Genomic DNA, 12,722 nt, shown 5'->3' with positions numbered 1-12,722 from the left:
AAGCTGATTAGCTGTAATATTGAAAGATTAAAAATTCCAGTTGTTGAAGGATAAAGTGGTTACTAAATTGTCAAAATCTTTCTACATCTCAACTGTGCTACAGTTTCCAAAGGAATGGTTGCCAGTGGGTTTATATGGCATTCTTTATTGCCTTATTTCTATCCTCTATTAGTTGATATTACTTGATATTCTCAGTTCCTAAAAATCAAATGAGCCAAATACAGTATACTTAATGTGTGTAATTTTGCCTTGAAACTAAACACTAACTTCCTTTTTAATCCTATATGCCTTTTATGATACACCATACCTAAATGGTAAGACTTAACATTCTTTCTCCTTATACTGGCATTTAGCATACAAGAATGGTAATTAGATACATAAAATAAAAATGTAATGGCATAACTTCAGAAATAAGGATCTTAAATTTGTTATGTATGGATATACACTATATTAAGTTAATGTTATACACTCCCATCAACCCTAACAAATTATTAATGAAATATACGTTCTCCTGTTATTGACAAATGCTAAGTAGCAACTCACCCAACTTTTTAACTATTTTCCAGTTAAAGTTATAGTCAGAAGTATGTTGTTTAAATGACAGCATTACGTATGCCTCCATAATGGCTAATCATATTTTTGAATCCACCGCTACAGGAACAATTAACTTTGCTCATTATGTGTGATGCACGTCTAGAATCATATCTTTTTTTAAAAAAAATCAAAACAGAATACTTTAAATTCTTCTTTGTGCCTTAACCGGTTGTGAGTTTAACTCCTCAGAATTTGTAACAATTTTGCATACATTATTTACAGAAAACAATGTTTTTAATTTTCTTCTGCAACTTCAATTCAATTCAATTTGCTGAGTGACTATTGTTCTCAGGGAATGAAGATAACTGTAGTCTAAATCTTGAAGTTAATTTATAGGTTTGGGGAAAATAAACACCTAAGTTAAATTTTTCAATAAAATATTAGTATTATATTTAAGAATAATGGTAACTTTATGTACAGAATACTATGAGAAGACAGACATGGAACATTTTAGCAAACTCTGAAGTCTAAGGGAAGATTTTTAAAGGAGGTACTATCATACAATAAAGTTAATGACAAGTCGACTATAGTATTACCACCAAATGAAACAAAACATCATCATTTTTATTTACTCTGTCTCGTTCCTTCTTAATTATTCTGAGTGTAGAAACTGAAAGCAAATTAGGCTATCAATGAAAGTTTTGAAGCATTAATATGCAATTGTTCCCATAATATGGCTTCAATGATGGCTAATAAATCCAGATTTACATTTCTGGCACTTTAGAAACAAAATGTAACAAAGTAAATTTAATATAAACCAAGACATGATAAATTACTTGTGCATAATTCTCATTTCAGCATTTCTAAATGTCGTTTCTTGTCAATTCATAAATAATAAATGTAAATATATTAATAAAGTGATTGCTGTGCTGTGCTTTGTCTGACTCTTTGCAACCCATGGACCAGGCTCCCTCTGTCCGTAGGGATTCTCCAGGCAAGAATTCTGGAGTGGGTTGCCATGCCCCCCTCCAGGGGGTCTTCCCGAGCTGGGGATCAGACCTAGGTCTCCCACATTACAGGTTGATTCTTTACCATCTTAGCCAGCAGGGAAGCCCCAGTAAAGTGACTGCTTAGTGTCTGTTTTCCTGGATGGGAGACTCTGGGTCATCAAATCAGGTTAGAATTACACTTTAAAAATATTAAGTGACCCAATACAGTCAGAGTCTATTAAGTAGAAAATAGTTTAGAAGTTTAGGACTCATTCATTAATTGAGTTGTTATTACAGCAAATATTTTCTGAGCCCCTTCCACATATGGCACTGGATGAGAGCATAACTTCTCTAGAGATACAGATCTGGATAATGGCTTAACAACACAACACATTACATATTCAATATAACTATGGTTCAGAAAGACAATATATACTATATAGAGTTAATATTATACAGAGGGGATTTTCATCTGTGTAAGTTCTAGTAATAAAGAATCTTAGTGAATATTGGTGTATATGTATATACATGTTTTTTGTTTGTTAAGTAATGTCAAACTCTTTGCAAGTATGTGTGTGCATTTGTGTGTATATACATACATGTCATAATATCAGCATGTTAGCTATTTGAACCATATGTTAGTTCTAAACTACTCAAATAAATTTCTTTCAGATTTTATCAATGCTCCCTGTCAACTTAGCCTATAATAGTTTATTTTACCTTCTATTCTGAACTGTGGTGTTGGAGAAGCCTCTTGAGAGTCCCTTGGACTGCAAGGAGATCCAACCAGTCCATTCTAAAGGAGATCGGTCCTGGGTGTTCTTTGGAAGGAATGATGCTAAAGCTGAAACTCCAGTACTTTGGCCACCTCATGTGAAGAGTTGACTCATTGGAAAAGACTCTGATGCTGGGAGGGATCGGGGGCAGGAGGAGAAGGGAATGACAGAGGATGAGATGGCTGAATGGCATCACTCACTCAATGGATGTGAGTTCGAGTGAACTCCGGGAGTTGGTGATGGACAGGGAGACCTGGCGTGCTGCAATTCACGGGGTTGCAAAGAGTCGGACACCTCCGAGCGATTGAACTGAACTGAACTGATTCTCTAAATACAGTTACTTTTTCTTTGATCTGGGGAATATATCAATTCTTTCATTTCATGAAATCCACCTACAACTGAAGTCAAACCAGGCTTGTGAATATTAAGTAGGTGTCTTATAACTCAGGTGTGAAGCTTGATGAAGAAGCAAGATTTCTTCCTGGCCTTTTGATTTGAGTCAAGCATGATCTGTTAAACACTAAACAAACTGCTTTTTTTAGCCATAAAATCTCCAGAAGAATTTCAAGGGCTTATATCCAATTTTGTTTTGGCTCTCAACTCACAGATTCATACCAATCCCACTAACCCTTTCATTAATGCTTTTACTAGATTGTCTGAATTTTATTTCTGCTGGCCTTCGAGGACTGAGAGACATCCAATAACCCCAGAATCTTCACCCTTCATCTACTCTAAACCAGTGCACAGACTATAAAGGAAAAGCAAGCCTTGCTATGACTACTGAGTAAAAAGTCTTTATCCTTAATTTGTATGTCTTTGTAAATGTCTGTTAATCAACTCTTTTCCAGAATTCACATTTATTTATAACTAGATTCCCAATTCATTGAACACTCCATTTTAGATACTAGCATTCTGATATTTGACAAGGCCATTGACTTATTTGTGAAACCATAGGCAATGCTGAAAAATTAGTGGCTGATTTTCAGCACCATTCACATTTTAGTCTCAAACTGGATTTCAGAACTATCTTAGAGAATTAAGTAACAAAGGACAGGAACTTAACATCTGAGGAATGTAATCACTATGCTTGTACATGTCTCACTCCAAACAGCAGATTTAGAATGGACATTTCCACTTTTATTTTTGTTTAATTTTCTTTAAATCTAATGACCATCTTCTGATATACATACATTTGGCTATAAGTCTTCTAGTCATGCCATAGTGGGCATGTGAGCCAATTACGAATGTTGTTGTTGTTCAGTTGCCTAGTCGTGTTGGAATCTTTGTGACCCCCATGAACTGAAAAACGCCAAAACTCCGTGTCCCTCACATCTCACAAATTTTACACAAGTTTACATTCATTATATCAGTGATGCCATCCAGCCATCTCATCCTCTGATGCCCTCTTCTCCTTCTGCCCTCAGTCTTTCCCAGCATTGGGGATTTTTCTAAAGAGTCAGTTGTTTGCATCAGATGATCAAAAACTGGACTTTCAGCTTCAGCATCAGTCCCTCCAATGAGTATTCAGCGTTGATCTCCCTTAAGATTGATTTGATCCGCTTGCTGTCCAAGGGATTCTCAGGAGTATTCTCTAGCACCACAAGTTCAAATAACATCAGCTGTGATACTTTGGAATGTATAGGCTACCACATTCTCACACCAAAGAGAAAGAACCCTCATTACCAGCCACCAAAACTTTACAGTCAATGAGAATTTGCTTCTAGTAAATCTATTCAAAAACATTAACATATACTCTAGGCAAGATGCTTTTGAAAGAGAAACTGATTCCAAACTAGTTCAAGATGTGATTGTGTCTATATATGATGTACGTATGTAAACAAAATAAATAATATCCACGGCACTAGTGGTTATTATTTTTAACACTAACCAAAACTAGCCACTGAGCTGATAATTTAACAACAATTCTCTTTCTTAATTTGCATAAAACCGTATTTCTGTGCTCATTTTATAGTTGCTTCCTCTGGTAAAAATGTCATAATCTGACTGGTTTCTATATCTAATTTAATTGGTTTGCATATATCATTTAAATACTACCAAGAGATAACTAATGGTCTGAATTAGGTTTACAAGACATTTTTTACCCATGTAGATTTTTAATCCTATGAAACTGGTGGAGAATTAAAAACAAAACAAAACAAAACAAAAACCACACACCCAACATTTCTTAAGCTTTGATTGATGATATAACTTTACATAATGAGATATTTTAGACCTATAATTTAATGGAAAACCTTAAATAGTCAAATATCTTTAGATAAATCATTTATTCCAAGTGTTCTGAAATTTCAAAATCTCTTGTAAATCTTTAAATCTATTATATCTGGGGGCTTCCTTAGTAGATCAGACTGTAAAGCATCTGCCTGCCATGTAGGAGAACCAGGTTCTACTACAGGTATACAACGCTAAATGTGATAACGATTTTGAACACCACTTCAAGATTGTGGTGGCTCAGAGAGTAAAGAATCTTCCTGCAATGTGAGAGACCTCAGTTCAATCCCTGAGTTAGGAAGATCCTCTGGAGAAGGAAATGGCAACCCACTCCAGTATTTTTGCCTAGGAATCCCATGGACAGAGGAGCCTCGAGGGCTACAGTCCTTGGGGGGTCACAAAAGTCGGACACAACTGAGCTACTAACACTTTCACACTTTCAATAGTTATCTATCCATGTTCAATTTCTATTCTATTCTGTTTCTTCAAGTACATCTGTGTCTATGCTTTATTCACTTGCCCTGTGTGGCATTTAGAATGTAATAGAGACAAGGCTGACACCTTTGTCTATTCTGGCTATATTCAATTTAGAAGTGGTTAGCAATTCCATAGAAGAGTCTGTTATTACTCTGAATACATTTTATGTAAAAACTCTAGAAATTCATCTCAGGCTATTTATTTCAAAGACAAACACCCTATCCTGGGACTGGGATATGCATGTTCACTTTTATTCAATATTCTTCTGGCACATACTATGACAAGTAAATTTCCATTCTGAAGTTGATGTTAGGCAGCCTCTAAGCACGTAGCAGTAGTATTAGGAGCATAAGGCAAATGAAATAATCCCACTATCAATCCCTTTGCTTCCAGTTTACTCCCTACCAAAATCAATCATTTTAACTGTTGCTATATAATCTTTCAAAATATCACTTCCATCATGTCATAATATTGGCCAAAACACTACAGTTGTCAAGATTCATTGTCTCAAAGAGAAAGAATAATTTCCTTTCTACATTTTCCACAGTTCCCAAACTACATTTTAATGTTACATACTCAACATTCTAATACCAATGTTTTCCATGCTAATTACAGTGTTCTATTAAGACTTAAAGCCTCCACACTGCATTCCCTGATTTCCTAATACTCACTGAAATAAGACTTGATGTGCTTCGTTATCAGTCATAATCCTCTGTACTTTCAGATGTAAATTTCAATATATACATGTGATCCTAACTTCTCCCAAAATTTAAATTTTATTAGGTCACAAATTCACTAACCACTACTACCTTGCATGTTAAATGATATTATACACTATATTTGTCTTTAATTGTCCCACTTTCCCCTTATTCATGATATAGAATTTGTGTAACTTAGTGTATGTTTGCTAAACTATGGTAAATATGTGAATATATCCAAACTTCAGTCAATCTAGTACATACTAATTATGTTGTAATTATTGGTGATGTTACAATAGATCTAAAGATGAAAAGAGAAAATACAAATTAAGGAGCTAAAGGACAATTGTAAACTTCTTCAAAATAGTTCTTATAATGTACCCCTCTCTCTGTGCTTGTGGTCACACACTCAGTTATGTCTGACTGAGATCGCGAGGACGGTAGTCCACCAGGCTCCTCTGTCCATGGAATTCTTTCAGCAAGAATACTGGAGAGGGGTGCCGTTTCCTCCTCTAAGGGATCTTTCTGGCCCAGAGATCAAACCCACATCTCTTATGTCTCCTGAAATGGCAGGTAGTTTCTTTATCACTGGTATCACCTGGGAAGCCCATCTCCCTCCTATATTTGTACAATATACATATATATGGTGTAATTTTGTAACAAACACAAAATTAAGACAGTTTATAAACTGTGCAGGTGAAAATATTGGCTATGATCAATGTTAGTTTGGATAAAACTGAAAAAAAAAATTTGCCATTTTTAACCATTAATACGCACAGATTTTGGGCTTCCCTGGTGACTCAGATGATAAAGAATCTGCTTGCAATGTGGGATACCCGGGTTTGATCCCTGGGTCAGGAAGATCCCCCAGAGAAGGGGATGGCAACCCTCTCCAGTATTCTTGCCTAGGAAGTCCCATGGACAGACGATCCAGCAGGCTATAGTCCATGGGTTGCAAAGAGTCAGACATGACTGAGAAACTAACACCAGTTAGTTTCTGGTGTTGCAGATTCTTAGGCTTTATGAAAATAATGCATTATTTTAAGGCAGATTACTATCTTCAAGTATGGCATAACACCAATGAAACAGTTTTTCAAAAAGTGTACTAAAAGCTAAAGCAAAGTCATGCTAGGTTGCAGACTTCATCCATCGAAACAACGTCATAAAGTCTTGATCTAAAATCCTTATGTTGTCAATCTACTTCCTCCTTTGGTATAATCTAAATCTGTAATGAAATAAGCCAATGGCTAAATAATAAAAATCTCAATTTCTTATGTTTATAGAAAAAGGATTTATGAACATATACATTTTTGGCAACTACATAATCTTATCAGTTGGGAAGGGGATGCAAATTAAAAGGAGCTGGTAATAATGGAAACTGCATTTATTGTTTACTGCACAATAAACAGAGTACTTTCTTCAGTTTAATCCACACAAAAAAATGTTGGGTATATTGGCATTACAAATAGGATACTGAAACCTAGATAAGATCAGAAAATTGCTTTGATGCCCAGTATGTTTAACTACTATGTTATTACATCCTGTCAGAATTACAGGGTATCTTTATTATGGGCTTCCCTGGTGGCTCAGATGGTAAAGCGTCTGCCTGCAATGCAGGAGACCTGGGTTTGATTTCTGTGTCAGGAAGATCCCCTGGAGAAGGAAATGGCAACCCACTCCAGTCCTATTACCTGGAAAATTCCATGGACAGAGGAGCCTGGTAGGCTACAGTCCATGGGGTTGCAAAGAGCTGGACAAAACTGAGTGACTTCACTTTTGTTCAAAGACCAGTGGCAAATGGAGCATAATGCATTCTTGGGGGAAAAAGAAAAAAAAGTTTTTCAGTATCAGTTGAATAAAGATTAGAGTGAGATATAACTCTAGTCTAGATCTCAGGTGTCATGTAATTACATATTAAATTTAAAGATAATTTTAAGAAAGCAGTGAAAGTGATATGAAGTTAGTAGAGATTTTAAGACAAGGATATGATATGGTTTGTAGGAAGGGATGAGGAAGGATCATTCTTACTGCAATGAGAAAAATGAATGGCAGGAAGTCCTAGTTCTAACAAGAACAGGTCAAATTACTTGCACTAAACTTGAATTGAGAAAAAGTCCACCTAAATTTTGAAAGACATAGTCTAGGGGCTTCCATGGTGGCTCTGTGGTAAAGAATCCGCCTGCCAGTGCAGGAGACATGGGTTTGATCCCTGATCCTAGAACATCCCACCTGCCATGGAGCAACTAAGCTCATGAGCCACAGCTGTTGAGACTGTGCTCTAGAGCCTGAGAGATGCAACTTACTGAAGCCCCTGAGCCTTAGAGCCTGGGTTCCACAACCCAAAGAAACCAGGGCAATAAGAAGCCTGAGCACCACAACCAGGAGCAGCCCCCACTGGCCACAACTAGACAAATACTCCACACAGCAATGAAACCCCAGCACAGCCAAAAATAAAATAAATACAATTATTTAAAAAGAGAGTCTACAAATACTGAATAAATCAAAAAACAATTTGAAATTCCTATGCCAAATTATGGAGAAGTCCAAATTTACAAAGGTAAACACAGTCTTGAAACAACAAGATTTTTCTTATTCTGATGGCATTTGTGGATATCCTCCACTTAGACTTTGGTTTCAGAACTTTCCAGGGTAAGGAGGAAAAAAAAAAAAAAAAAGCCGAAAAAACACTCTATGAGACTCTCCCCTGCACTGTGGTGCTAGCACAAATTTCTGCTCATCTTTAGAAAGTGAAAGTCACTCGGTCTTGTCGGACTCTTTGCAAACCCCTGGAATTCTCCAGGCCAGAATACTGGAGTAGGTAGACTTAACCCTTCTCCAGGGGATCTTCCTGATCCAGGAATCAAACCAGGGTCTCTTGTATTGCAGGCAGATTCCCTCCTTACCCCCACCCACAATAAAACCAAGTTGGTGCTGATCAGGGTAAAACAATAATAGCAACAACAATGATAAAGTTGAGAGAGGGGAGGGATTTCTGATAAGCCATGGCAACAGACTGTGAACATACAAATTCCTGCCTTGGATGCACATGGCTGTATTGATCAGGGAACCTCAACTAAATAATCTAGTTTCAATCTAGTTATACACCAAAACAAATACAAAACAGTAAAATTTTTTGTTGTTGTTGTTAGAAAATGATCAGTACACAAAGAAACTAGTGAACAGGAGGCAAAGCCACTTGACAACAAGTAATTATGACAACAGATGTATGTGTACTTTGCATACACGCATTATCAAAGTGTACAGTCCCCTTAAACAGCCAATGTGAAAAAAGTGTAGCCAAGTTGATTGTTTAAGAAATATCATGAGTCTTTACTTAGAAAGGCTGAAGAAGACTCAGAGATACATACTAGGCTTATTAATTACAATATTCAACATGCAAAGCTATAGTTTTTAATAGATTTGAATAGATTCAGTGCAATATCGAGTAAAATTTCAACCTTTTTCATGAAAATGCATGATCTAAAATTGATATGAAAATCCATGGGAAATTAGGACTCTCCTGAAGAACACTATGGAAAGAAGAATTATTCTATCAGATGCAGATGTTTACTACAAAACAACGTGAATAATTTTTCTTTTGTTTGATCAAAGGCACAGATGAATAAATTTGTGAAAGTTAAAACAGAGTTTTAAAACAAACCTATGCATATATGGTAATTTGATGTATAACAGGCTTGCCACTGCAAATCAGTGGGAGAAACAGAGTCTTTTTAAATAAATGGAGCTTGGCAATACTCTAAAGACCTTGTAAGATAAGACAGAATACCTTTGTGACTTTAGATAGCATGTCAATAAATTTAACACTTAGGTAGGAAGAAAAACGTACAAAAAAATGTAAAGAAAACTTAAAAGCATCTTCACGGGGCTAAAAGCAAAGCAACAAAAAATGACCACCACTGGTGGAACCAAAAGCAAGGGGTGGGTGGGAGTAATCAATTATCCAGGAAGTAAACACTGTAACATTTTTGTAAACTATCCTATGGAAACATCATCATGATATTAAGAAAAGTTTCATTGGTGTTTTTTTGTTTTTGTTTTTTTTTACAGATTTGAAGAACCAATATACTCTGAGGCATTGCTGGAGGTTACAAAGTCAATTGTAACTTATTCTGGTGGGCAGAGTGCTGTGCGTAGATCTACTCAGGAAGAGAGTTTTGAAGCTGTGCATTCTTTTCTCTGTTACATTCCTCTGAGATGATTATTGTATCAGAGTGAGCAGGATGTCATAACAGTGCAGGCACATGTAGGATGCAGTGAAGAACGGATAGCAGCGGGTTCCTCGCTACAGAATTAAGAACCAAGAGAGAGAGAAAAGCTAAGGGAACAGGTGAAGACAATTTTCCTGAGAACCAGAATTTTCTGAAGAGGAAATTCCTGATCTGCGTGTCCAAGGTCCAATGTAGCAATTCAGCCTCTACCATGAAGGATGCATCTCCACATTTTAAACCTACTATAGGCACTAAGGAAGGTTTTGACTTTGTTCCTTTCACCTTTTATACTCTACAAGCCAAGTACATGGCAATGCTAGGAAAAAGTACAATCAAAATATAAAATAATAAATATTTAGGCATTCAACTCCAACAAAGAGACATCATAAGGAAAAATCCATATTACAAAAACCAGATATGATGCAACAAAGAAATTGAGAATACTTCAAAGAGATGATACATCACAGTAACATCATGAAGACAAAGAACCAGTTTTAAAGAACACTGAGTAAAGTATTAGGTAAAAATATAATGAGTTAAACTAATTCAATAGATGGAGGAATAACAGAACAAATACAATTTAAGAACATGTATTAAACTGGTAATTCAATAAAGGATCTCTTACAAAAACGCATGAAAAACAAAGAAATAGATAGCATACAATTAAAATTACTAAATGTGTAGGATTACTGTTGAGTTCAGATGTATAAGGAATAAAAAACCAATATGAAGAAAAAAAAATTATAGAAACATAAAAGACCTCAATGAAGGGAAAGCATCATAGTTTCAAACAGAATAGTTAAAATAAAATCCACATGTAGAATAATAATAAGGTCATCAACGATACAGTCATTTTCAAAAGTTGTTGAAGTTAATAAATTCAAATGGAATAAAAACATCAGATTTTGATCAGTAGTCACAGTAATGACAAGAGAATAAGAAAAAAGTGAATAAACTTTTCCAAGTTTTTATAGAAAACAATTCTGTACTACTGATTCTACATCTAATATATTAATAAAGCATGATAGTAAAATACATATAATATCCATATATATAAAGCTTAAAAAGCTTACCAAATCCATCTTTGGTAACAAACAAACAAACAAACAAAAAAACTCTTGGTAGAAATACCCAAAAAGAGAGAAACAAAATTCTTCAAAGGAAGGATAAAAATTTTAAATGGGAAGTAAAGATGAAGGAATATTTACTAGTGATTGGAAAGTTGGAAAACCTTTCCATACTAATCAAGTAATATCTAAAACAGAATCAAAGAAAACAGAATTTAAACGAAAAAACAAAACCTACACATAGAAAAAGAAAAAAAATGAATGAAAAGAATTGAATCGCCAGTCTATGTCTGATGCAGGATACAGCATGCTTGGGGCTGGTGCATGGGGATGACCCACAGAGATGTTATGGGGAGGGAGGTGGGAGGGGGGTTCATGTTTGGGAACACATGTAAGAATTAAAGATTTTAAAATTAAATTTAAAAAAATCTAAAAAAAAAAAGAAAAAGAATATAGTAGGAAAATTCACTAAATTTGGATGTTTATGAATTAAAGGTACTTGAAAAATAAAAATCACGAGTTTCAAACTCTGGCAGACAGACTTTATGAAGGTAACCATGATTTCTGCCTCTGGTGTTCAAATGAGAGAGGAACCAAAAAGACAGGCTACAAAAGAAAAATCAAATCACAAAAAAAGAAGGTAATGATGCAGAAAAAGATGAACAAAAAAAGTATAAGACATTCAGAAAAAATAAAGTAAAATTACAGAAGTAAGGCTTTTTCATGTGTAATTATTTTAAAAGCAAAAAGTTTAAACTCTCCAATCAAGAACTAAAATCTGTAAAACTGTTATAAGAAAGTGAAGTGAAGTCACTCAGTCATGTCTGACTCTTTGCGACCCCATGGACTGTAGCCTACCAGGCTCCTTTGTCCATGGGATTTTCCAAGCAATAGTCCTGGAGTAGATTGCCATTTCCTTCTCCAGGAGATCTTCCCGACCCAGGGATCGAACCAGGGTCTCCCGCATTGTAGACAGACGCTTTACCGTCTAAGCCACCAGGGAAGTAAGTAAATCTTTATGACCTTAGATTTGACAATGGATTCTTAGATATGGCACCGAACACATGATCAAAAACAAAAGATTCAGTTCAGTTCAGTCGCTCAGTCATGTCTGACTCTTTGCGACCCCATGAATTACAGCACGCCAGGCCTCCCTGTCCATCACCAACTCCCGGAGTTCACCCAAACGCATGTCCATCAAGTCGGTGATGCCATCCAGCCATCTCATCCTCCGTCGTCCCCCTCTCCTCCTGCCTCCAATCCTTCCTTGCATCAGAGTCTTTTACAATGTGTCAACTCTTCACATGAAGTGGCCAAAGTACTGGAGTTTCAGCTTTAGCATCATTCCTTCCAAAGAAATCCCAGGACTGATCTCCTTCAGAATGGACTGGTTGGATCTCCTTGAAGTCCAAGTGACTCTCAAGAGTCTTCTCCAACATCACAGTTCAAAAGCATCAATTCTTCAGCACTCAGCTTTCTTCACAGTTCAACTTTCACATCCATACATGACCATTGGAAAACCATAGCCTTGACTAGATGGACTTTTGTTGGCAAGCGATGTCTCTGGTTTTGAATATGCTAACTAGATTTGTCGTAAGTTTCCTTCCAAGGAGTAAGCATCTTTTAATTTCATGGCTGCAATCACCTACTGCAGTGATTTTGCTACTGCTAAGTCACTTCAGTCGTGTCCAACTCTGTGTGACCCCATAGATGGCAGCCCACC

This window comes from Capricornis sumatraensis, chromosome 12 (genome assembly GCF_032405125.1).
Source record: "Capricornis sumatraensis isolate serow.1 chromosome 12, serow.2, whole genome shotgun sequence".
NCBI classification, from domain to species: Eukaryota; Metazoa; Chordata; class Mammalia; order Artiodactyla; family Bovidae; genus Capricornis; species Capricornis sumatraensis.
This window is presented reverse-complemented; position numbering follows the sequence as displayed.